The following is a 24,995-nucleotide window of genomic DNA, read 5'->3' as shown; positions in this document are numbered from 1 at the left end:
GTATCTTCACAGCAGCCAGAGGAGATAAGTTCTCCTATTTTAATTTCCATTTTACAGATCAGGAAGCCAAGGCACAGAAAGCCCCAGTATCACTACCCCAAGGTCACCCAGCTGGGGCAAAACCAAAAATCCAGGAGCTCTTTATTGGCTTCACGTCACAATATCAGGTCGCCCTCACGCCTGGGGGAGGCAGCAAGGGGGGGCTGTTGTGCCCATTTCTTGAAGGAGCATATCAAGGCTGAGAACCTGGATGATCGCCCAGGAGGACACAACAGAGTGGTTTGGACTTCGCAACTCAAGGAACCACAGGCCCCGCCCATGAACCAGGTGGACAGGCAAGTGGTGGGGTCTGGAGGTTGGTGTTAGGAGCCAGAGCAAGGCGGGGTTGGGGCCTCTTTTAGCAGAAAGGGGCTGAGGACTGGCTGTACCACTTGGTACCAGGAGTTGTAGAGTAAGGGTTTCCCGGAAAATGCGCTGTATTGGGGAAAGCATCGTGCCGAGCGTTCGACCACCACCTGAGGTGTGCACGCGCGTGCTCGGCGAGCCCAGGCTCTTTGTGTGTCCGAGCTCGTGCGCGCGTGCATGTGTGGTGTGTGCGCGCGCATGTACGTGTGTGTGTGTGTGTGTGTGTGTGTGTGTCCCCGCGTATGGGGAGGGGCAGGGTGCCCCGGGCCCGCCCTGGCCCCGCCCAGGCCCCGCCCCCGGCCCGGCCAAGCTGGTATTTTTCCACCCAGCAGGATGGGTGATGCTGAGAGCTGCCGGCTCAGACAACAGACACGCGAGGTCAGGAAGAAGCCGCTTATAAATTACTGCTTCCTTCGCGCCGCTGCCAGCGTCGAGCTCTGGGCCCCAGTTGCAACCCCGCTCGCTGGCGGTCGCCGAGCCCAGAGGACTGCGAGCTCGGAGACCCAGCCACGCCGCGGAGCGCGGAGCGCGGACCCTGCGGGCCAGAGATCCAGCGTGTGGGCAGACCCCAGCGAGTGGAAGGCAGCGCAGCGCCGCGGACGCCCCAGGTACCCGAGGGAGAGGAGCCGGGCTTGGGAGCCCCCTCCCTGTCCCCGTACTCCAGCTGGCCCCGACCTCCTCCCTATCCATTGCCCCTCGTTCTGGCTCCCCTTCCACCACCGAGGGAGGGACGGAGGGTCGCCTGCCCAGACCTGCTGGCGAGGCTGTTATTGTTTCCTAGGCGAAAGGGCTCGGGCTTTTCATGCAGGCGGCAGGTGTGTGTGTGTCGGTGTCTCAGTCTCACTGAGGTCTGTTCTTCGCGTCCGTGTGTGTGTGTGTGTGTGTGTGTGGCCGTTTCTTCATATCCCCAGTAGCAAGCACTATGTGACCCAATGTATGCCTGCCATTCTCTGTGCCCAGGGCTGTGTGTGTGTGTACGTTCTCATGTGTCTGTGATACCTGAGTGTGGTTGTGTCTTCAGATGTGTACACTGTGTCCGGTGTGTGTCTGTGTGAACTTGTGTGTGTGTGTGACTGTGGCTTCAAGTACCTGACTGTGCACGTGTGTCCACCTGAGTGTGGCTGTGTCTTGAGGTCCCTGTTTGTGGGAGCTTGTGTGTCTTCGGCTGTACCTGAAGGGGCGTTTCTGGTGTCTAGAGGGCTGAACAGCAGCGCTGTTATTCAGGGCAGACACTGGGTGGGTGGGGGGGTGGTGGTGATAGGGCGGCATGGCTCCAAGGGTACTGCCTGTGTGCCGCGTGCAGGTGGCAGTGCCAACATCCAGCCGTCTTGAGGGACAGCTGGAGGCCAAGTGGGTCGGGGGCAGGGACAGCTAGACACTCCTCCTGACATTTCCCCTTCCTTTTGGGGGTTCCTCTTTGGGGCAGGAGGTTCTACTGCTCCTACCAGGGAAGACATAGAGAGAATCTCAGGATTCACAGCCCTGAATCCTCAACCTGGACTGGAGGGAGGACCTGTGGGCTGCCTTCCTGGGCACTCAGAGGGAGGTGTGTGCTCAGCAGGGCCACTAGCCTGGCTATTTTGGTCATTACCAGGCCTCTGCCAGATCCCAGCCTTCCCCAGGACCAGCCCTAAAGGCTTGGGAGGCAGCCCAGGCCCCCTGTTTCATGGCTGGTGAAATAAATTAGCTCAGTAACCGCCCAGATGCTTGAACGGAGGGTCCTCAGGCTGAGGTTTGAGGTTTAGTGGCGCGTGGCTCCATTTGGACTTCGGTAAATTGGCCCACACTTTGGCACTGCTGACGTTCGAGTGAATGTCATAGAGGAGATCTTTTTAAATTTCTTTTAAATTTTTTCTTGGCTGGAAGGGAGGGGAATCTCATCCAGAGTCTCCTAGCCAGAAGGAGTTTATTTTTATGAGAGAGAGAGCGTGGGTGAGCACTTAGCAACCGCCTGCCTCCCTCTCAACCAGGGAGTCATCCAGGGAGTGTGGGGTGGGCACGAGGAGGTGTGGGGTGGAATGGGGAAGGAAATTCATCAGGGTGGTGTTGGGAGGGGGCATTGGAGGGGGCCTGAGGGCACTGGCTGATGAGTGCCCACCATAGGGTGGGATGGCAAAATGGCTAGAGGTCCTAGGCCTGGCTCAGCCCCCAGTTGACCTTGGAAAGCCTTTTTTGAGGCCTTAGATAACTCATCTGTGAAATGGGTGGAGTAGACTTGTTTATGTGATAACTAGAATCTGTCCCCAGGGAGCTGAATTCAAGCACTGTGCCTCTGTCTTAGTGGGCCTGCAAACTTGGGTGATTCCCTGGGCTTCAGGCAGCCAAGGACGCCAGTGCCAGCCTCACTGTGTCCTTGAGGGGATTGAGAGAGATGAGACTGAATAAGCCTGTAGTAAGCTGTAAAGCTGGGCTAGGCTTCAGAGCTGCTGATTAGAGAATGTCACGAGGTCCCAGGTCACAGTGGTATGTGGTAAGAGCTAAGGCATACCCTCCAGCTTTTGTCCTTCAGGGATACCTCGACCCTTCTCTTTTAGCTCATTCGCTGTGATTGGCTCTGCTTTGTGGAGTTGGGAGGCCCTAGTGGGCAGTGCCCATTTTACAGATGGGCAAACTGAGAGTCACTCAGAAGATAGCAGCTTGGCCGGACAGTGGTGGGGTTGGGCTCAAAGGCCTTCCCTTAGCCAGATGAGAGTTTTGTCTCTGGAGTTTTAGTAACTAGTGTCTTGGGGAGCTGACATTGAACCAGGACTGGGGAAAATGAGGGACAAAGGTGCCCTGGTCCTCAGCGTCAGAGGATGAAGGTGTGGGACTCATTGGCACCTCAATTCTGCCCCTACTTATCCATCTTCCCTTCTTTGTACCTTCTCCGGGGGCCCTGCCACTTTTCCTGAGCAAGTGCCAGCCCTCTAGGAGGTAATGTGGTCTCCATGGTGGCATTGCTCACTCCCGTTTGTCCACCTGTCAACCTGTCAACAGACATGGGAGCTGTCCCTACCTGAAAACCTTCCCAACGTTCCCCAAATAAGACACTTGAGTCATTGAACGTATTCCTGTAAATAGGAAAGTGACGAAAAATAAATTGCAAGGAGCACTGGAATGAAGCCTGGTGCAGCTGGAGGGGGGCCGGGGTGAGAATTAGGGCCGGCTCTGAAGCCCCAGAGTCATCCTGGTTGGTGTGGACTGATCCCGAGTTTCCACAGAAGGTCAGAAGCAAGAGTCCGATTCTTCTAGAGCTGTGTCTCAGCTATGTCCTCTGCACTGGCCAGCTTATCTTGACCAGAGTGTTGGTGTGAACTAATGGGGTCTGGGGAGGGGCTGTGGAGGTGGACATCTCAGTGGCCTTCCAGTGTGAATGAGAGCTCTTTTGATGTACCTCATTTAGTTGGTTAATAAACCCTGCTCAAGTCAGGTCTGATCAGACACTGGATTTGGGGCAGAATATTGGCTTTCAGAGAGCTCATGACCCAGAAGAGAAAGGACAGGGTGGCAGCCTCTATGACCGTGCCATCCACGGGGTGCTGTAAAGACTCCATGTGCGTTGATGGCAAGGTCCTGGGCAGGAGGAACTTCAGCTTCTTAGAGGAGGCGATTTTGGAGTTGGCATCTGAATGGGCTTGTGTTGTGGGCAGTGGGCACAGCAAGTGCAAAAGCACAGACACGCCTTCCAGGGCCCCAGCTGGAGAGAGGAACTGGTGGAGGCCCTGAGTGCTAGGCAAATAGGCTTAGCCTTTATTCTGAGGGCAGCTGGGGTAGAAATAGCATCAGACTAGGTTTAAGGACAGTGGTGAAGAAGCCAGTTAACCCCCCAAGCCTGGGAGACCCCTGATGGTGACTGAGGAACTAGGCTGGGGTGCAGAAAACCAAGGGTGGCCCAGCCCCTGTTGGTCAGGGCACAAAGCATTTTCTGTGCCAGTGAAGCTTGCCTTGAGCTCTTTTTGGTAACATAGGGTAAAGGCTTGGACATGCTGTTTAACAGGTTCACAGGCCATTAACTTACTGGCTTTGACCTCCTTGGGAACACAGGGCCCCCGCCTCTTTAGGGTGAGATGTGTCTGCCTCACAGGGCTAGACAGGGCCGCCAGGCCTCCCTTCTCACCTCATCTGGTCAGGGGCTGGGTGCAGGGGGTCGCGGTGGCTGGGAGAGGGCAGACAAAATGAAAATTGTTGTGTTTCTAAAACTGGGCAATCAACCAGCCTTCTCTTGTAAAACCCAACCTACAGATCACTCGGAACAATTAAAGGGCAGGGAGGTCTGTAGGGGGCAGGGGCAGTAGCAGTTAATTCTAGTCTGGTATCGGAATTACCTGAACGACTTGTTACAAATGCAGATTCCCAGGCCTGGTCTGGACACTGAATCAGAATCCCTGGGAGTGGAGCCAGGGAGTCTGTATTTTAAAATATTTTCTCATGATTTGAAAAAGAAATTAAATTGAAATATAATTTACATGCAGTGAGATGCGAAGAGTCTGCTACAGTTTGATGAGTTTTTGTGAATCACACAGGTGGTGATACCTGTGTAGCCGCAGCCCAGATCAGCCCTTGAACTGCTTCTCTTTTTTTTAGTTATATTTATTTATCTTTAGAGGGGAAGGAAAGGAGAGAGGGAGAGAAATATCAATGTGTGGTTGCCTCTCGTGAGTCCGCTGCTGGGAACTGGCCTGCAGCCCAGGCATGTGCCCTGACTGGGAATTGAACTGCTATCCTTTCTTTGGTTTTCAGGCCTATGTGCAATCCACTGAGCTACACCAGCCAGGGCCTTGAACTGCTTTATTGTAGAGCATTTCTAGTTCCCCTGGAAAGTTGTCTGTGCCTTTCCTCTCCCGAAGGGAACCTGTTTCTGATTTCTGTCTCCATAAACGAGTTTGGCCAAGCCTAGAACGCACTTGAATGGCATACATTCTTTTGTGTCTGGCTGCTTTCTGCCTGATGTTCTCGAGACCCATTCATACTGTTCAACGCATATCAATAGTTCGCTCCTTTTATTTCTGAGTAGTGTTGTTGTGCGGATGAACCAGTTTGTTCAGCCATTCTCCTGTGTATGGACATTCGGGTTGTTTCCAGTTTGGGGTGATTTGGGATAAAGCTTTGATGAGCATTGGTATACAGGGTTTTTTGTGGGTATATATTCATTTTTGTAGGAGGGGGAAACTGTCAAAGAGATCTTTTTTAATTACAAAAAACAATGCACCTCAAGCAATACAAAACTGTATAAGGTAAAAGTGATTCTTTTATATATGTATATGTATTCATTGATTTTAGAGGGAGAGAAGCCGGGGGCAGGGTGGACATCAACCGTTTGCCTCCTGTAAGTGCCTTGCCTGGGGATTGAACCAAAAACCTTTTGGTGCACAGCATGGCACTCCAACCAGCTGAGCATCCGGCCAGGGCCAGAAGTGATTCTTAAAGATCATTTTTAAAAAAAGTGCAACTTAATCTTTAGTCTGTCCATCTGGCTGTCAACCTATCATCTATCTCTTTTTTAAAAAATTATATTTCACTTATTTTTAGGGGGAGGGGAAGGGAGGGAGAAGGAGAGGGAGAGAAACATCAATGTATGGTTGCCTATTGCACACCCCCGACCCAGCCAGCAATCTAGGTTATGTACCCTGACCAGCAATCAAACCAACAACCCTTTGGTTTGCAGGCCGGCGCTCGATCCACTGAGCCACACCAGCCAGGGCTCACATCTATCTCTTTATAACAATTAAGGCCTTAAAGATGATACATTTTCCCTCTGCCTACAGCTTTAAGTGTATCTCTCAGATGTCAGTGTGGACATATGCTCTTTTTTATTACTTTCTAGATCAGTTTTCATTTCCTCTCCCATCTAAGGGTCATTTAGGATCTCTAGATGTGGTTTTGTTTTGTTGTTAACAGACATGGCATTGTGTTGTTCTTGGTTCTGCCACTCACTCTATTCAAACCACAGAGCATTGTAGAAATGCTGCTTTTCAGAACAGACAGTTCTGCCCGGACATTCTGAACCACTCGTGCGCATTTGGGAGGCACCACCTAGGCTGGCCGGTCTCGGTCACCCTGCTCCGTGAATGAAATGTTCCCACCCCATGGCTTGAACTTCCCTGACAGCGGGGAAGCACCCTGATGCCATTCAGCATTGTGCCATTCGGCAGACGGGAAGGAGCCAATACTCACTGAGCACCCACTCTGCCTTAATCCCCCGAGTGCGTTTTAAGACTTGGGGTCCCTGCCGCCACCTGATAAAGGAGTTCTTCCGATCTCAGAAAGACGACTAGCCCCCCTGCTCACCCAGCTGGGAAATTCAGAAGAGCCTTGGAACCAGAGCCCATTTCGTTCTAATGTTTACTGAGCACCTACTGGGCACCAAGCATAGTGCTGTGGGCAGGGGTACAGGGTTAACTAAATCGAACAGCCCTGTGCTCAAGTAGCCGCGTGGGAGCGGAGGAGATATCTCTCGGGAGGAGTTAATAAACAACCAGGAAGTTTCTGGCGAGACACACCTGGGGAGGTCTGAGGGCAAGTGGGTCATTGGCTAGGAGTGTGGGGACTTTGGGATGATCGAGGTAGCCCTCCCTGCCCACCCACCGAATGGATGAGGAGACTGAGGTCTGAGGCATAGATCCAGATCTTGAAGATAAGACATCAGAAAGGGCCATTGTCTGCAAATTTGTTCTTCCCCAGCCCCACCTGCCTTTCAGTGGTTATGCAAAACAAGTGAATTGAAGGACTGATTTTTACCTTGGTCTCAAACTTTCTGTCTCAGACTTTCAGTGGCCATTGTCAAGACTCCTGGATCCTGATATTATCACAAAGAAATGGGAAAAGGTGTGAAAGGGGAGTTTCCTAAGGGTTTCACTGCTAAGGAGACACCTGCAGAATCTCGAACCGGGGAAAGCAAGACCACACACGTGGGGTGGAGCCTGGAGCCTGTCTCTTGCTGGGCATCCCCGGCCACTGTGGAGGAGGAGTAGATCTGAGGCAGCTGTGAGGGTACTAGTCGGTGTCCAAGCAGGTCTGGGCTGAAGGGCAGGAAAGCTGAGTTCTGGTTACTCACCTTGGGTCCTCCTTGGCCCCTCTGAACTTCAGCCTCCCTCAGGGTCGCTTCAACAAAGTTCCAAGAGTCCCACCTATCCCAGGGCTTTTCCTAGCACAAAACAAAAGTGATAAGTGAATTACTGCCATGTTTTCAGCAGAAAGGCCTTAGTCCCAGGGCCCAGCTTGCCCGCCGCCTGGTTGGCTGAAGTGGGCTGGCGGGTTTCAGCAGAGTCCTGCTTAGTGGGTGGTTCAGAAGGCTCTGCCATCTTGCTGCACAGCCAGTCAGCACCTGGAGGTGATGGTGGCTTAGCCCTCATGGGGGACTCAGGCCAGGATTCCAAGGACTTTCATTCTGTTACCAGATGGCACTGGTATCTCCTCTCTGGGTGGATGTAACCACAGCTCAAGAAAACAGCTTCCTCACCAGTCTCCATGCCTCCCAGGCATCTCTCTGTTCTGCCACCTACTTCAGGAACCACTTGACAATGCCTGGCACGTAGTGAGCACTCAGAGAGGTCACAAAAGTTGAAGTATGATAGCTATAAGCTCACCCTTCCCTGAGCCCCTTCAGGGCAGAACTCAAGTCTCTGTAGTCTGCCTTTAATCCATCCACCTGACTGGGTGGGCTCCGTAGCAGGTGGGGGGGATGCTCCAGCACAGGGCCTGGTGTGCAGTAGGTGCTCAGTGTGTGCACACGCACACACACACACACACACACACACACCCCTCTGTTTCCCTTGACCCTGGGACAAGAGCCTATATTTTAAAAATCTGAATGAGTACAGGCTTGGAAATTAAATTCACTCATCACCATCCACCCATCCAACAAATATTTATTTGTTCTAGGCAATGTGGCAGGTGACCAAGATAGACTAAATCGTGCCCTCATGACTCTGAGCACAAAGTGATGAATCTCCACTGGGCACAGGGACACCAGGGTTTGGGGCCCCGTGGCTGCCAGCTTGCTGCGCCTTGATGGCGAGTGCTTTCCCTTCTCTGGTCCTCAGTCCTAACTTGTAAGGAAACTTGTGTTTGGGGGGGAAATGCCTGCTGAGTAGAAGGGGGAAACATCCTCTGTGGTCTCTACTGGGGAGTGCATGCCATCACCAGGAAGGGTGCCACTCTGGCTAGTCCCCTTTAAGGATGCTGTTGTTGTCCTGTTGGCTTGCGAGATGTCTCGGTTCTTCCCCTGGAGGGAGCCTGCTGGTTGGGGGCCTGGAGTTCTGACATGCTTTGAGCAGAGCAGCGGCACCGAGCTTTTAGTAAAAAACATTCCCCGGGGAACAAAGCCAGTTTTTCTTCAACCACCAGTAGAAGAATAGAGGCTAGAACACACCTTACAAAAGGGAAAGAGAAAGAACCACTCTCGCCCCACCAAACCTGCCAGCCTCTGCCCACTTCCCTGGACAGAAGTCATCTCTGTCTTCCATTTCTCACCAGTGGAAAGTGTGGGTTGTTTTGAAAGGATTCACCTCCCAGGCCTGAAAAAACAGTACCGGTCACCTCAAAATACTCTCTGGGGGCAGCTCTGGGCCACAGGTGTGTTTTCTGTGTCCACATAGTTTTACACGTTTGAGCCAGTATTTTTCAGCATGGGATTTTTTCTTTTGCACCTGCATCTGGTCATCTGGTTTCTCCGACCGACTGCAGTGCTGTCCCACCCAGCAGCACCCCTCCCCCACCCCCAGCGTGCGGGTTTCCATGGCAGCGTGGTGCAGGTGGGTCCCCAGTGGAAGTGTAGGGGAGGTGACCCAGGAACTTCATCTCAGTAGCCTTTATTCTGTTACCTTGGCTGAGTCTTGAGATCTGTCGCTACCTACTTGCTCACTGAGTCTCACTGGAGGACATACCCCACCTGTGCCCCTTCCCCTCTCTTGAGCCATCAAGGGGCTCAAGGGGAGGCCAGGAGATATTGGAGAATTTCTCTTCCCTTTCAGTGTTTCATTACCTCCGACCCCTGCTGGCCGTTCCCTACCCTACCCCGACCTTGGCTCTGCCTTGGGGTGCTGCACCCACAACAATAACACGTGGCTTGGCCCCCCGGACTGGGAGCTGTAGGCCTCCCTTGGGTTCTTGTTCAAACGCCCCTTTCTGTGCAGGAGGGCTGGGGGTGCTGAGGTTCCACAGGCCTAACCAGCACCCCCAGGCAGTGCCAGAGCTGCTGGTCTGGGGCCCACTCCCAGCAGAGGAGGGGTCACAGCCGTTGCCCCCTTCACTCCCAGCCCCCCCCGCCACCAGGCTGCCTGTGGGAACCAAGCCCGGGGCCTTGTAAGCCTCGCTTCCCTAACCATCACAAAAGAGACCATTGTTCCCATTTCTCACGAGAAAAGCTGAGGCTCCTGAGTGAGCAGGTGATTAGCCCAGGGTCACACAGCTGGGAGGCAGCTGAGCCAGGCCAGACCCTCTGGGCGGGTGCCACCTTGGAAAGGATGCTGGTGGGGAAGCCCTTTTCTGCTGAACAGTGTCCCTGGTCCAGAAGCCACAGGAGGCCTTTAAAGGCAGCCAAGTCGGATGTAAATCAGGGAGAGTCCAGGGCCCGCCAGGCCCTGCTGACAGCAGGGCAGCCGAGGCAGCATGTCAGGCCCCGGCCCACAGCGGGATTTGGCACTGGCATGCTGCCTGGGGCCAAGAGCCGAGGGGGGATGCTTACAGCTCCTGGAAGAGTGCGCTGGAGCCCTAGGAGGCTCCCTGTCTCTTACAGCCTCCCTGATACTTACAGGAACCTCAGGGTGGGGGGCTGGCTGGAAGGGCAGACAATGGAATGAGCATGAGCTGAGACCTGGTGCTTCAATTGTTTAAAGACTGCTCATCCTTAAACCACACAAGCCCTTTCCTTAATTGGGGGTCTGCTTTGAAGACAGGGGGCATTGGTCTCCTGCTTGGCTGGGGATGGGGCTTTATTTTGCACTGGCACCTGCTCCGAGAAACTGGGAAGAGTAGAACAGACTTAGAGTCTAGCTCGAGGAAATGTAGTCACTGCAGCAGCAGCTGGAGCCACCTGGGAGGGAGCTCATCAGAATGCTGACTCGGGCGTGGGGTGGGCCGGCTCCTGGCTGTTCCAGCGGGCTCTCCAGGCAGGCTCTCCAGGCGTACCCATGAGGAGGGCGGATTCCTCCAGCAAGGGGAAGGCACAGAGGTCCTGACCTTTCCAGTTAGGACCTTTCCAGTCTGCTGTCTTGGTAGCTAGAGTGCCACCACTGCAGGGGGAACCTCTGATGTCACTTCATCTGTGCCCCACTTGACTGAGTGTTAGAGAAGGGGCATGCATTCAGTCACACAGCACATACAAAGCAGAGCATAGGTCCAGATTCCTAGGGTTGCAAGCAGCCAAAAATCAGTTCAAACTAACCCCAAAACACTAAAAAAAAAACCCCACCATTTACTGACTCCTTTGACTGACAACCCCCAGGGTTGTATGTCAGGCATGGCTGCATCCAGGTGCTGAGAGCTGTCACTGGGACTCCTTTCTCCGAATTTCTGGATTCCATGTCCTTCCTCTTTGTGCTCCTTTCTCCTTGGGGCACCCCCAGTTGTACAGGGTGTTCTTTCTCTCAGTGTAGCCATCTCAGCTTAGAAAGAGCCTTGTCTTTTACCCAATATTTCTTTGTGTCGCTCCCGTCATCACTCTCATTGCTCAGGCTTGGTCATGTGCTGCTCTTGAGCCAATCGTGACAGCCCCTCTGACTGACCAGGCCTGGCTCACATGTCTACTGCTGGAAATAGGAGGGGAGTGGGTCAGGCTGCCCAGAGCCACAGAGACCGAGAGTGGGCATGAGTGAGTCTCCTGGGGGAGATCCATGCAGGCTGTCCCAACAAGAAGGTGCCAGCCTTCTGGACTCATGGGACCTAGTGTCATTCTGACCTTGTGCAAATGCAAAGTCTCACGCCAGATAGAATTGTACTCTCCTTCCTCTTTTTCCCTCAGTGTTTGCTTGTGACCATGCATTAAACTTGCTACCTTCATCTTTCCTGTTGTCTCTCTCCTCCTGATATTGCCCAGGATAGCAGGTACACATCGCCACTCCCACTGCCCACACAATTGGAGACGTTACTCCTCCCCACGAGCCTTCACAGAGCGTGTGTCCACCCAGAAAACGAAGGCTCCATGAGGTCTCTGTCACAATTGGGCCTTTACCAGGGGGTTCCGTGAGAGTGGGGACCTCGGCTGTCCATTGCTGTGTCTCAATGCCTTGAACAATGTCTGACACAGAGTAGGTGCTCAATAAATTGCCAACTGAATGTTGCCTTGGACACAGTGAATGCCACTGGGAGCCTGTGGACTGTGGGGTCCTAGCACAGCAGCGAGGTCGTCTCATACCGGGGACAGGGAGCCCTCTAGGGCTGGGGTGGTTTCTGCGTCTGAGGAGGAGGCTGCGAGGGCAGGTTGCAGACACAGTGGGGAATGGGAAGCACTTGGCCTGGAGGACCCTGTCTGCCCTTCCTCATCTCTGCTAATCCATTTAAACATGCGGCCTTGAATGTTAAGGAACCATTTCCCGGATTTCTGCATTTTTGTATTCCAGTACAGCTCTGCTGGTGGAACGAGGGGCAGAAGTGATCTGTCCCCACTTGCATTATTTTCCAAATTGAGTTCCAAAGAACATGTTCTATTAAGAAAAAAAAAGGATTCTGGAGTCAACCACATTTGGGGAGTGCTTGGCTCAGCAAAGTTCAACTTTGGCACATGAATCTCAGAGCCTCTAAACAGTCGATAAGTGTTCTCCAAGTGTCTGGGGTCCCCAGGGCCTCCCCCAGCCCACCTATCTAGCCTTGGCATGTCCCCTTGCTCACAAGGAACAGTCATTCCCAGATCTGGGCATGTGACTGGGCTAGTGGGGTGCTCACAGGGGTGCGGACCTTAGTGTTGGGGCAGGGGGGCCGGCTTAGCCTGCAAGGTGAGCCATCTCCTCCCAGCCTTGGACTTGGGCATCTGCTCCCCCCAGCACAGGCTGCCTGTGGACAGTTTTGGGGAAACTGCATCGCGGAGAGGGGTGTGTGAGCAAGTGTATCCTCATGCATGCGTGTCTGCGTGTGAGCGTGCAAATGTGTGCACAAGCGCCTCAGCACCTCAGTTGGACATTGATGGGGGCACCTCCTAGTGTGTGTGAGTCAGGCGGTCTCATCTGGAAGAAGACTGAGTCCTAGTCACAGTCACGACCTGACCAGATCTTTCCATCTTTGCTTCCTCTCGTTGTGATAGGTCCAGAACGACAGCCCTTTCTGAGAAGCCTCCAAACGTAAGTGGCACTGAGCTCTCCCTACGATCATAGGTTGCACCTATGTGACAGTGACCCGAGGTGGGGGGTGCAGGAGCTTGGTGTTTCCTCCAGGCTCACAGAAGAGGAGACAGACCCAGGCCCCAGGCTCTCGTCCACAGATTGTCACCTCTGGGCGGTGGGTCCGTAGCCCTGGCTGGCCACCTGTGCCTGCCTGTGCCAGGGAGGCAGCCCTGAAAATGGGCCAAGCACTGGTTTCAGAGGCCTGGCCTTGCTCCCATTCTGGCTTTGCCACCAGTAGTGATGGGGGCCTTGCTGAGCTGACCCTGAGGACTGGGGCCAGGCTTCTGTGAAAGGGTGAGCATCTTGGCTCTGGGCACAGACAGGACACTCCAGGAATCGAGGCTGCCATCCCAAGTTTCTCTTCATTAAACTCTGCATTTTTTAAAAATTGAAAACCATCAGAAAAGTTGGGAGAATATTACAGTGAACTCTGTGTACTCTTCACTCACATTTTCCTTTGGTCAACATGCGCCACTTTGGCTTTGTCTTTTTCTCTCTAGAATATAAAAATAGTCACTTTAATACTCTCTCTCTCTCTTTTTCCTTAATCTTTGGGGGTTTTGCCGTCAAGATGCCCCTTTACCCCAAACCCTTCAGCATTTGCAAGAGCGAGGCCATTCATTCTCTTATGTAAGCACACATAACAGTCCACCCCAGGACTTTTGACATTGACACGGTCCTGTTATCCAATCTACAGACCAAATGACATTGCGCTTTTGCTGATTGTGTCCTGGTACTTATAGAAGCTTCTTTCCCCTCCTTAGTTCGGGACGGTGACTGTGGTTTTCAAAGGGGTTTGATGGGGCTGAAACCTGACTCACTCGCTTTTCTGTAGATGTCTTCTTTATTGCAATGTAAAATGTTCTCGCTCTCGGGCTTTCGGAGTCTTTTAGTTGTGACATTCGGTAAGAAATACATTTTGTGACAGTACGCCGTATGTGCTCACACACGTATACACTCATGAAAATGAAACCACAGTTTCAGAAATAATAACTCACGTCCTCACTATCGGTGGTCCTGTTCTCTTCTGGGTTCTTGTGTAAAAATGACAGCCCTGACCCTCTTAAGTTGATTTCATAACTCACTAGTAGTTTCTGCTCTGGAATTGGGAAATCCTGGCTTTCTGGGCAGTGATTTCTCTTGGGGAGTGCGGGGAGGAGGAGGTAATGGCCCCTGACCAAGCTCCCACTGGTACAGGGTTGGGTTCTGGTTGATTTGGGGTCACCTAGAAGCCAGAACTAGGAGAAAAGACCCAAAGACCCTTGGCCTGCTGCTGCCAGCGGTGGACCTGATTCTATCCCTGAATCAGGGACAGAATTCCTCCCTGAATACCCCCCCCCCCACCCTGCCCCGGGTACTCTGTCCAGTTCTTCATGCTGTGACATCACACATGGACAAGCAGGTAGGCTCAGGACACCACCCTGACCAGCTGCCAGGAGGCATGGAGGTGTGTGTACCACACCGTGTCACCTCCAGAGTCATTGCCACAAACATCATAAATGTCAGTAAGAATACTTGCTAGCATTTAACTCTTGAACATCATGTGGAATGTGCTGTGGGGTTTAATGTATACTGGTGCATTTTACTCTCCAACACTCCTATGACTTGGGTGTTGCTTCTCTTTGTAAAAAAGATGTAACATTTATTGAGCATTTACTCTGGGTCAGGCACTACTAGGCTCTTCCAGACTCCCACACCCCTCACAGTGGCCCTGTGAGAGGGGCGCAGGTAGCTCCCCACACAGAGAGGTGAGCCAAGGCTTAGAGAGGTGAGTTGACTCCCCCGAAGGGCACGCAGTTGGGAAGGATTTGAACCCTGGGCCATCTGACCCCAATGGCAGCCTCATCCAGCACTGCCTTCCCCTGTCCCTCCCCTGCTGGGGGCAAACTCCCACTTCAGCCACTTCCTGAGGCTCCATCCTGGTTAATGAGTAGCCCAGGCAGCTGGAATCCAGGTTCCTGCTGTTGAGAAGGTGGAATGTGAGATAAAGAGAATATTGTGCTAGGGGCTTGGTCCCCACCAGGGCTGGTGACTTTACTGGAAACAAACAAACAGAAGCCAGCCATCATTCCTCTTCTCCAAGGCTTGCTGACCCACCCACATGGGGTGGGAGCTCATTTTACAGGAGAGGCAGTTGGGGCTGAGAGGTGGGTTTGCTCAGGCCTTTCAGATGCCCCTTTCAAGCAGCCCTCCTGGGTTTACTTTTGACATGGTAGGCAACAAGGACAGAAGCCATCATTCCTGAAGTCTGAGCATTGCTGGGTTGCAGCCCTCCTTGCCGCGCTTGCCAGGTTCCCATCTGAGAAAAGGGCTGACAGTCACTTACGATCTCCTCACAGGTTTGTGCACAGGCAGGAGGAGATGGTGGGTGATGTGTGTTCAGCAGACTCTGAGTTATCAGTGAACCAGCCAAAACACTTAGTATTCCTGATGGAGCTAGAGTCAGGCAGTTCTGGGTTCAAATCCTGGCTCCACCCTGTGCCAGCTGAGTGACCTTGAGGGGAGAGTCACCCTGAATCTCTGAGCCTCAGATTCCCCACCTGGAACCTGTAACATGGAACAGTAATAGCACCCAGAAGCGTCAGAAAGACAGTGAGTGCCAGGTCAGGGGTAATTGGTCACTTTGTCATCACAGTGGAGTTTTGAAGCACTCAAGAAGCCCAACAAAAATTACCATATTTTTTCCGTGTATAATGCACACTCACGATTTTGGCCCAAACTTTCAGGAAAAAATATCTTTCATTTTAATCTTTTCTTTTATTTATTTATTTATTTATTTATATTTAGAAACAAAACCAGTTATCGTATTCCAGGGTATTATTTTGCATACAGATATCGTTATTGCTTCCTAGAGTTATACTTCTAATGGATAAACATAAATAAAAAAATTGAAAACATTTATATAGATACAGATGAGTGCTACTCATGTATAACACACATCCTTATTTTTCCCTCAAAAATCTGGGCAAAAGAGTACGCGTTATACACGGCAAAGTGTGGAGGTTCCAAGAATGTCAGTACATTTTTTCATCTCATCTTCCTGGCAGGACTCCGCAGCGTGCCCCGCCCGCTCCCAGCTGAAAAGCAGATCCACCCTCCTGCGTGTCTGGGATAAATTTAGCGAGACGGGAACCTGTCTGGGCTTGTGAGAATTCCCACGGGGCGTTCCCCCTGCCTCTGCAGGTTGTCAGCTGGCAGGGAAAGGCCGTTCATACCATGACCTGAGACCTGTACAAAGTCAGCAGAGCTCCCTCTAAGGGCCAAGGCAATGAGAGTGGTATTCGTGGTTTGCTACCTGATTTAAAAATTGACACAGATTTGACACAGATTTGACATTGTGCAAGTTTAAGGTGTACAACATATTAATTTGATATATTTGTGTTGTGGTATTGACTGCCGTTGTACTATTAGCTAACACTTTCATCACATCACATAATTATCATTTTTTCAAGTGTTGGGAAGTAATATCTTTAATACAGAAAATTTGGAGAGCACCAAAAAGTCAAAAAAGAAGAAAGTAAAAATTTTCCCAATTTCCATCATCCCAAAATGCGCTGTTGACAGTGAGACCGGCACCAGGTGTCAGACCGGTGGAGTCAGGCCAGACCTCGGTTCAGCAACCTCGGTAGCTGAGTCTGGCTAAGGAAGAATTCAGAGCCCAGAGTCAAACTATAAGCAAAAGTTTATTGAGAAAGTCACAGAGGCAGAAGAAGTGAGCTGTAGAAGAAACAGGCTCAGTAAACAAGTTACAGAGGCCAAAGAAAATAAAGGACCCTTGGAGCTTAGGAAAGAGACAAAGAAGAGGTGCTTGGGGGGAGGGGTTGGGGTGGGGTAGGTGTTGGGGCTGGAGCCTGAGCTTCGTGGGGACCTTCATCTAGGGCAGGGGTGTCCAACCTGTGGCCTCCGGGCTGTATGTGGCCCAGGATAGCGATGAATGCAGCCCAACACAAAATCATAAATTTATTGAAAACATCACTTAGTTTTATTACTAAGTTTTATTACTTAGATATGTACATTTTCTATATTAGTGGTTACAAACTTGGGACCTGCTTGACAGTTTTAAAAGATTATCAAAAGGGCCACTGCATAATTAGAGTTATTGTGTGAGGACTATTTTGGCTGATCTGTGGCAGTGGGTATCACGAATACTGTGCACGGAACTTTTTTTGCTCATCAGTTTTTGTTAGAGTTTGTGTGTTTAATGCATGGCCCAAGACAACTCTTCTTCCAATGTGACCCAGAGTCACCAAAAGGTTGGATGCCCTGGTCTAGGGTATTTATCTGGAGGTCTGGGGAGGATCCCAATAGAATATTCATTAGCTGTCACGAGTCTGCAGCTGGTGCTGATATCAGCCGTTCCATTGCTTGCCTGGTTTTGCTGTTCTTCTGGGCCTGGAGCTGAAACACAGCTGACCCCTAGATGTCATCCCCTAGGGGTTAATGCTGAAGGGAGTGTCAGCAAGGGCTCACCTGGGAGTCTCGTGAGGCCACCCTTAGGGCCCTTGTCCGTCCTCCTGGGGGGTGTCTACCGCAGGAGCAGCTGCATACCAAAGGAGGGGAGGTCAGGGCTGCTGGACCAGTGTTTGAAAGGTCAGAGGGTCTGTGCACAAGCTGGGGAGGCAAGGTCACCCTGGGGGCGAAGCTCCAGTTTTTCTCGTTGCTGGGCTCCCCAGGCCCTCCCCACCACGCCGTGACTTTCTGTGTCCGGCTATCCTTTGGCTTACCTTATAGCCATATGTTATTTTAAATTTTACATTTTTCTATGAAAATTGAACTCTCAGCTTGGCTATGTTCGGGAGCTGACTCCCTGCCCCCCCCCCCCCCCCCCCCCCCCCCCCCCGCCGCCGCCAACACCACTCCTTACATGTTTCTGAGCAGCTTTCTGGGTCTCAGGTCTTCTCACTCAGGGGTCCGAACTCCTTTGAGGGCTGGGTAGTGTGTGTTCTGTGCGTGGGCCGTGTGGCCTCACCGCTGTCGTTGTAGCTAGACTACGAAGCCAGTAAGTATGCAAATGATGGGTATAGCTTTGTGTCAGTAAAACTTTATTTACAAAAACAAAAGTGTTGGATCTGGCCCAGGGACCCCCAGTTCAAAATGGTTTCCATTTGTTGGGTAAATCATCATTTATTTAATTACTTCCCCAGTGATGAGGAACGGGACTTTTGTAGTTTCTCTTTCTTGTAAACCACTCTGCTTCGAACATCTTTTTTTCCTTTCCATTTTTAACTGTGGTAAAATACACGCAATGTGAAGTTTGTAGTCCCAGCCATTTCGAAGTTTGCAGTTCAGCCGTGTTATGTGTATTCACAGCATTGTGAAACCAACCTCCGGAACTTTTTCTTCTTGCAAAACCGAAGGCATCGACCGTGTTACACACGGTCTGGTCAGCAAACTGGAGTTGCCAGCCCGAAGGGCCTATGCATTTTTAAGATGCTGAACAGAATGTTGCCAAATTTTTTACTCTCCAGAAATTGCCCTAAATGACAGCCCTGAGGCATGGAGAGTGGCGTTGATTCCCTGGGGAGTCCCTGCCTTTGGGCTTTTAGGGAGCAGAGGATTTAAACAATCCACCCCAGAGACCTGGCTCTCAATCTGCTAGCCTTCCTCATTTGGGGAAGAAAATAAAAAGTAAACAAGAGATGTTATAAATAGTGGGCCAGACTCCGAGGATAAATACATCCTTTAGAGAGAGGAGAGGGGTGGTTAACATCTTACTTAGCTCAGATGTCCTGTGAGTCTGGGTGTAAAGGTCGTTTGACCTCAGCCTTACTGTGTGACTTAGGTCAGGTCAGTCAACCCCTCTGGGCCCGAGTCCTGTGACAGAGTAGATGTGATACAGAATGATGTAGGATCTCCCTTCTCTGATTGTCGTGAGGATCAGGGAGGAAAAACTATGCAAGTTCTCAGTACATGGAGGGACACATAGCAATTAACAAATGGTAGTTATTGTAATTGCCGTGCCGTCTGCTACCATTGTTGTAACTATTTCCGACCCCTCTGTCTCAGGATAGTCTGAATACACAGACAAGAATAGAGTGAGCCGCCCTTTGCAGTTCTCAAAAAACGTTTCCATCTTTCCTACTTACGTTATCTTACAGCATAGTTATTACTGTCTCCATGTAACAGGTGAGAAATTTGAGGTTCATGAGGGCAGTGGCCAGCTCTAGGTCAGCCCCATGTCAGGACCGGCAGCCTGGGATTTAGCCCACGTCTTTGGCGCGTAGTCACTTCACAGCTGCTCGGGGGTGGGGCCTCTGGATGAGCAGGGCGATCTGGGGGCCTCCCTCTCCAGTCGCACCTGTGTCGGGAAGCTCGGGTTCCAGGTGAAGAGAAGACTCCCTGGGTGTATCTTCCTGTCCTGGCTTGCTAGTCAGGGATTTCAGGGAGAGGGGTTACAATTCTAATGTGTGGGGGCTTCCCCACACCACCAAGCAATTCTCCCACGCCAGCTGGGTGTCCTAACATGCCGCTCAATTCTGACACCATCTACCTGGGGTGGTGCCAGCTTCCACTTAATTAAGGGCTCAGTCCACACGTCTGCCCCGCCCCCCTTCACACACCAATTGCGAGTCCAGGTTGTCACCTGGGCTTCCAACCAACTGGCTTGAGATTGGAGGACCCCCGACGTCCTCCTTGGGTTCTGTTACTTTGCTGGGTGGCTCACAGAACCCAGAGAAACATCTTTCTTACTAGATCGCCGGTTATTACAAAAGACATGGCTCAGAAAGAGCAGGATGGAAGAGATGGCCAGGGCTTGCTTAAAAACCTTTTGCTAGAGAAGTTACAGGCCTGGGGTGTGAATTTATGATCAGATCACCCTGTGAAGTTCCTTTCCGTAGAATCCTTTTTCCCCCACAGTCTGTATTCAGACCCAGCCAGGGAAGGCCCCCCCAGAGCCTCCTATGGTACCGGGTGTCCTCACCTAAAATATGGGACTGGAATCATATCCCAGGATGGCAGCTGGGGCGGCAGTGCTGAACTTCGACTGTGACTCTTGCTTCGCCATTCAAGAGCTGGGCACCCCGGGGTGAGGGTTCTCCTTCCCTGAGCTGGGGGGCTTACTGTAAAACAGACAACAGCGCACATGCCCTTCTTCCTGTCTATACGTGCTTAGGGGAAGGGTTGGCCCCGACCCTGGCCTGGCAGCTCCGTGGTGCGCCTCTGGGGGTGGTCTGTGTGGACACCTCAGTGTCCAAACATCACTTCCATCCTCCTTCCTTTGTCACTAGGAACAGCCACAGGTAGTTTGGGGTTATCTGCTTCTCTGTCCCTTTGCCCCTCATTTCCAGCCCTGACTTGGATCCCGACGCACCTTGCACATTTCCTGTCTTCACCCCCAAATCCTCCCATCTTCTCTTCTCCTCCTCTCTGAGCTCTTGGTCCGTGGGGTCCCACTGGGGCTGTCGAGATGCCACAGTGAGGGACGAAGTTCTTGGTCATGTTTTCAGGGTCAAGTGGTGCTGTGAGCCTCTGCTTGTTTCGCTGTCCCCTGCTCTTTTCTGGGCATCCTGCCCGTCCTGACCGTTTCTTCACACATGAGATCTTTCTCTTGCCCATTAAGTTACTGGGGCCCAGAGGGGGCTGGGTCCTAGGGATGAATCTAAGGCCGGGCCCTGACCAGTGGGAGGATGCTGTGCCCCATTAGCTGTGCCTGTCAAGGGGGAGCCTGGGGGAGTGTGGGGTGTGATAGTCCATGTGACATGACGTCCTTGGCGGTGGACGCCTGCTTTGGAAAAAATGTGGACACGGAGGAGCCAAAGGTGGTGAAATGTCCGTGCAGCAAGAGGCTTCCTCTGAGGGGCAAGAAGAAAAGGAGTGTGGCTGTGTGTGTGTGTGTGTGTGTGTGTGTGTTTTAATCCCAGGGCACACTCACTGATTTTAGAGAGAGGGGAAGGGAGGGAGAGAGAGAGGGAGAAACATCGACATCAATGTGAAAGAGAAACGACATCAATGTGAAAGAGAAATGTCAATCAGTTGCCTCTCATGTGAACCTTGGCAAGGACTGAACCCAGAACCTGGGCACATGCCCTGACCAGGAGTCAAACCCAGGACCTTTGGGTCTACGGGATGACACCCGACCCACTGAGCCACACGGGTCGGGGCGGAGTGTGTGGTCTTCAGTACTGACTCCCTTAGTTTGTACTCCAGTGGAGGTTTTCAGACCAGGCAGCTAGAGGATTTGATTCCACTTATTTCCTGGTCTTAGATTTTGTGCTGGCTTTAGCAGTGGATAACACATCCAGACACTGTGGATTAGGTTGCCGAATAAAATGCAGGGCGCCCAGTTAAATTCAAATTTCAGATAAACAATGAGTCATGTTTGTAGGCTAAGTATGTCCCGTGCAGCATTTGCTAAATCTGACAAGTTTACCTTTGCAGCCTTTATTTATCCTATGGTCCAGGGAGGTCATTCCCATGGAAACGGTGACGAACTGCTTCTTGAAGTTTCAGATTGTCCCCATGAATTTAGTTACAGTGGCTGTCGCCCCAGCCCTGACCCTCTTTGCTGTGAGACTCGAAGACGCTGCTGCCTGGGGCCTCTGTCTCCTCATCCAGGCACCAGAGGGTCAGCCGAGTTGATTTACGAAGTCCTGTTGTGACGGAGAGAAGCATTCTGTGTACCCCAAACTCGTCTGAGTGGAGACAGCCCTGGGGGAAGGTTACAACGTTCTCTGCAAAGAAGCTGGGCCCACAGAGGTGCCCGGTGGTGCCACTGCGGCCACACCGGGTAGGAGACAGGGTGGGTGGCTTTTGAGCTCCCTACCTGCCCTCTCCTTCTCTGGGGTGCTACCCAGGAGGCCCCTGTTGCCCTTGCTGGTTTATTCCTCCTAGACTCTCTCCTGTCCTGTGATGATCTCTCAAACCTGAATGAAGTCATTTATTCAACATCATTTATTCACGTACTCAGTTTTCATTGAGCTCCCACTGTATGCTGGGCACGGTGCTGCGTGATGGGGATAGAATGGGGAACAGGGCAGGCGGAGAGAGACATAAATGATTCCACAGACCATTAGTTGCACAGTGAGGCAAGGGCCCCCAAAACTCAGTCACTGTGCATAACCAGGAGACTGGGTCTTGTCTCAGAGGGAGGAAGGACCTGCCTTGGGGATGGGAGCCACCCCTCCTTCTCATGACCCTGTCTGCCTCCACCTTCCCATACATGCTTCTTTATAATGAGCCGCCAAGGGCTCAGAGAGGTGCAGCGAACTGCCTTGAGGTGTCAGGCCTCTGCTTCCTGTCCTGGTGCTGTCCAGAGAAGAGTGCCTGCTCTGCTGTGTCCTGGCTGTGTGACATCCCTCGGGTCCCGTCTCCTGCTGGGCCTCAGTTGCCCCATCTGTAAAATGGAGACTGTGATGCCCACTGGGTTAACCGGCACACGTAGGAGAAGGCAGTTTGGTACACTGAAAAGCTTGATGCAGACATTTCTCATTAACATGTCTTATTAACAATGGCCATAATAAAGTGCTTTCAGGGACAATTTAGTCACCGTAAAGGCCAAAACTCACCCTAGAAGACAAAACTAGAAAAGGCGAACCCTGTGTTCCTGGTAGGGCTGCTTGTAGGCACTGATTCCCACACATCGGACCTTCCCTGGCCAGCTGATCCCCGGCCCGGCCTGAGAGTCCCGGCTGAGGGTAGGCCTGCCGCGTGCATCTGGGGAGACGGGGTGCCCCTCACTTTTAAAAAAAGTGAAATTAATTTTGTTTCATCTTCATGAACAGTATGACAGATGATGGTGACACAAATATAAGCAAGACATAGTGTCAGTTTTTTAGACTAATATGTGGACATAAATGAGTTTTTATTCCCAGTTTTATTGAGAGATGACTGACGTGCATCGCTGTGGAAGCTGGAGGCGCACGGCGTGTTGTGAGGTGATTCCTGCGCAGGTTTAGTCGGCGTCCCTCCTCGGAGCAATCAGCCCTGCTCCTTTAAGGTCGCAGGTTGCAGGCCTTTTGTTTTCTCTGTGGCCATTTGAGAAATCCCCGCACTTGTGAGCCTCATTCCAGCCCTGCTGACTGAGGGGAAGGCCCAGGTGAGAATTACTAAGGCCAGGGAAGTTTGGGGAAACGTCTAAACGTCTGAAAGCTGAGAACCGGAAGCTTGTTTGTTCTGTCATCGGAGTGTTACGGACTTTTCCTGGGCCTCAGGTCCTGGCGGGGTCCCGGGGGGCCCAGAGGTGAGTGAGTATCACTCCGCCCAGGCTGGGTACTCCCAGGCCAGCGGGGAGACAGATCGGGTGTCCATTGGCAAGGGAGGGTCTCTTAAAGATGCTTTGGGCACGCACAGTTTGAAAATCTTTCCCAGAGGCCTTAAATAAACTCTTGCCAGGTGGGCACAAGACCAGAAGGGCATCACTGGCAGAGAAACTGCCCATAAAAAGGCAGGACAGAGTGAAGGCGTGGTGTGGACACTGCCCATGTCATAAGTGGGGGGTACGTCTGGGTGTCCTGTTCAGGGGGATGGGAGAGGGGAGGGGTGGCGTGCTCTTGCCGGCGGACCCCAAATGCCCTGCTGAATGGTCGGTCTTGATTCACTTTGGGGGACCAGCCAGAAACCAGACATCCTCGTGTAGTGCTTCCAGGTGCCCCTGAAAGGTGTTGTAGCTTGTAGTTGTTTTGACAACCGGCTTCTGCTTAGGAAGGAAAACAAAGCGCAGCTCTCACCCAGACATGCTTGTGGGAGAGTCGCAGATGGGGCTGGAGGTCCCGGGAGGAAACCCGCTCTGATGAAGTGTCTAACCCAGTTTTGCCTCTCACGTGGTTTGGGAAGCATATGACGTGCCTTGGGAGGGGGTGGCAGTGCCAATGAACTGGCTGCTGCATGACGCAGAACGCCGATGGAGAAGCTGTTTATGTGGTATTTTCCCTGCGGGACAGACCAGCCCCGGGTGTTTGTGTCTGCCTTTCTCAGCTGTGGCGGATGCTGCGAAGCAGGGTGGTCCGCATTTGTTCACTGTGTGAAGTGAAACGTGGCTGAAGTTCAATCAGGGCCACGCTGAGAGCAGAGCCGGTCCCGTGCTGAGGCACTTCCTTGCACCTTCCCCTGTGTGATGCGAGGTGCCCCATTCTACAGATGATGCAACTGAGGCCCCAGAGGAAAGTGACGTTCCTGAGGTCACCACTTCTTACAGCTGGCAGATAGCAGAGTTAGGTCCCAATGAAATCTTTTATAGTGACACAGGGTAGGCGAAAGTGGAACTAGGCAAGTGTATTTGGGGAACAGTCTCAAGGGGCGTGGGGGTACCTGTCTGGGAAGTCAGAGGACAGAGGTGGAGAGGCCCCTTCTCCCCAGTGGTAGCACTGGGTAGGAGTTATTTAGAACTGGGCCATCTGGGGGTCAGTAGGAGCTGACTGACCAAGTAAATAGATGAGTCAATTAAAAAGGATGGATTTCTCAACTATTTATAGTTCTGGCCTAAATCTCAGCTATCCTTGCCCTCAAGCAGTAAAAGGAGACTTTTCCCAGATCTCCATCCACAGGATGAATAAGATGATTAAGTTCTGGATGGGACACTTTGCTAGAGGGTCCCGGTGAGAGAAAGCTCAGGGGAGGTGTGGCAGTGGGGGATGCTGTCCGGGCTTCAAGGGAGGAGGCGGTGGAAGGGGGCAGTTACAATGCCGAAAATGACGGGGCCTTGGAGACAGAACCCCTGGACTCCACCCCTTCCTCCTTCACTTGAGATTAGCCACACCCCTGGACATAGCTACTTAGTTGCTCTGCACAGGCTGAATTTACATAGTTAAAAGCTCTTCCTGGGCTGAGGGGCCGGTATTTGGCCATCCCAGCAGACACACCCAATTAAGCGGGAAGATCTCTGTGAAGCACCTAGTACAAAGCCTCGGTTAAGTGGGTGTTTTGGCGGCTGCTGTTCTGCGGTGGAGACTGGCTGCAGCCTCATCCTTGGAGATGTGAAAATACCAGTGATCTGGGCCCATCCAGAGACCTGGATCCTAATCCAGCTGGCTAATTTACAAAATGACACCTCTGCCTCCTGCTGGCCTCAGTTTCTTTCTGTATCAGGTGAATAGGGGAACTTTCTGGTGTAAAAGCCAGGAGGTGCCCCAGACCCAGTGGCTGAGCACCCAGGACTCTGGAGCTGGGCCTCTTCCTGGCTGTGCAACCTTGGTCAAGTCCCTCAACCTCTCTGAACCTCACAGGGTAAGATCCCTCATTTCATAGAGTGCTTGGTGAGGACTGGGTGAACTCCTGCACCCAAATGTCGGACGCTGAGCCTGGCACACATGGGTGCCCAGCCCAGGGAGCTGGTATTCCTCTTTGGAATGGGCCGTGCAG

The 24,995-nt window shown here is 52.1% G+C and overlaps 1 protein-coding gene across 3 annotated transcripts in view; it reads left to right on the top strand.

Annotated features, from left to right (window-relative positions):
- The first annotated feature begins 944 nt into the window (after positions 1 to 944).
- SLC6A6 (solute carrier family 6 member 6) overlaps positions 945 to 24,995 on the top strand; it is a 78,402-nt gene continuing 54,351 nt past the window's right edge. For 2 of the 3 annotated variants that reach the window (XM_037051287.1, XM_037051309.1), the window contains exons 1-2: positions 969 to 1,013; positions 12,620 to 12,656. The gene's annotated coding sequence lies outside the window, so the exon portion shown is untranslated. Of the gene's footprint in view, positions 1,014 to 12,619; positions 12,657 to 24,995 lie in introns of all 3 variants that reach the window. The other variant, XM_037051295.1, reaches the window with a different exon arrangement.

The sequence above is a fragment of the Sturnira hondurensis genome, unplaced genomic scaffold (genome assembly GCF_014824575.4).
Source record: "Sturnira hondurensis isolate 20B ecotype Veracruz unplaced genomic scaffold, ASM1482457v3 Scaffold0000867, whole genome shotgun sequence".
NCBI classification, from domain to species: Eukaryota; Metazoa; Chordata; class Mammalia; order Chiroptera; family Phyllostomidae; genus Sturnira; species Sturnira hondurensis.
Note: the sequence above shows the minus strand (reverse complement) of the source record. Positions and strands in the feature narration are given on the sequence as shown.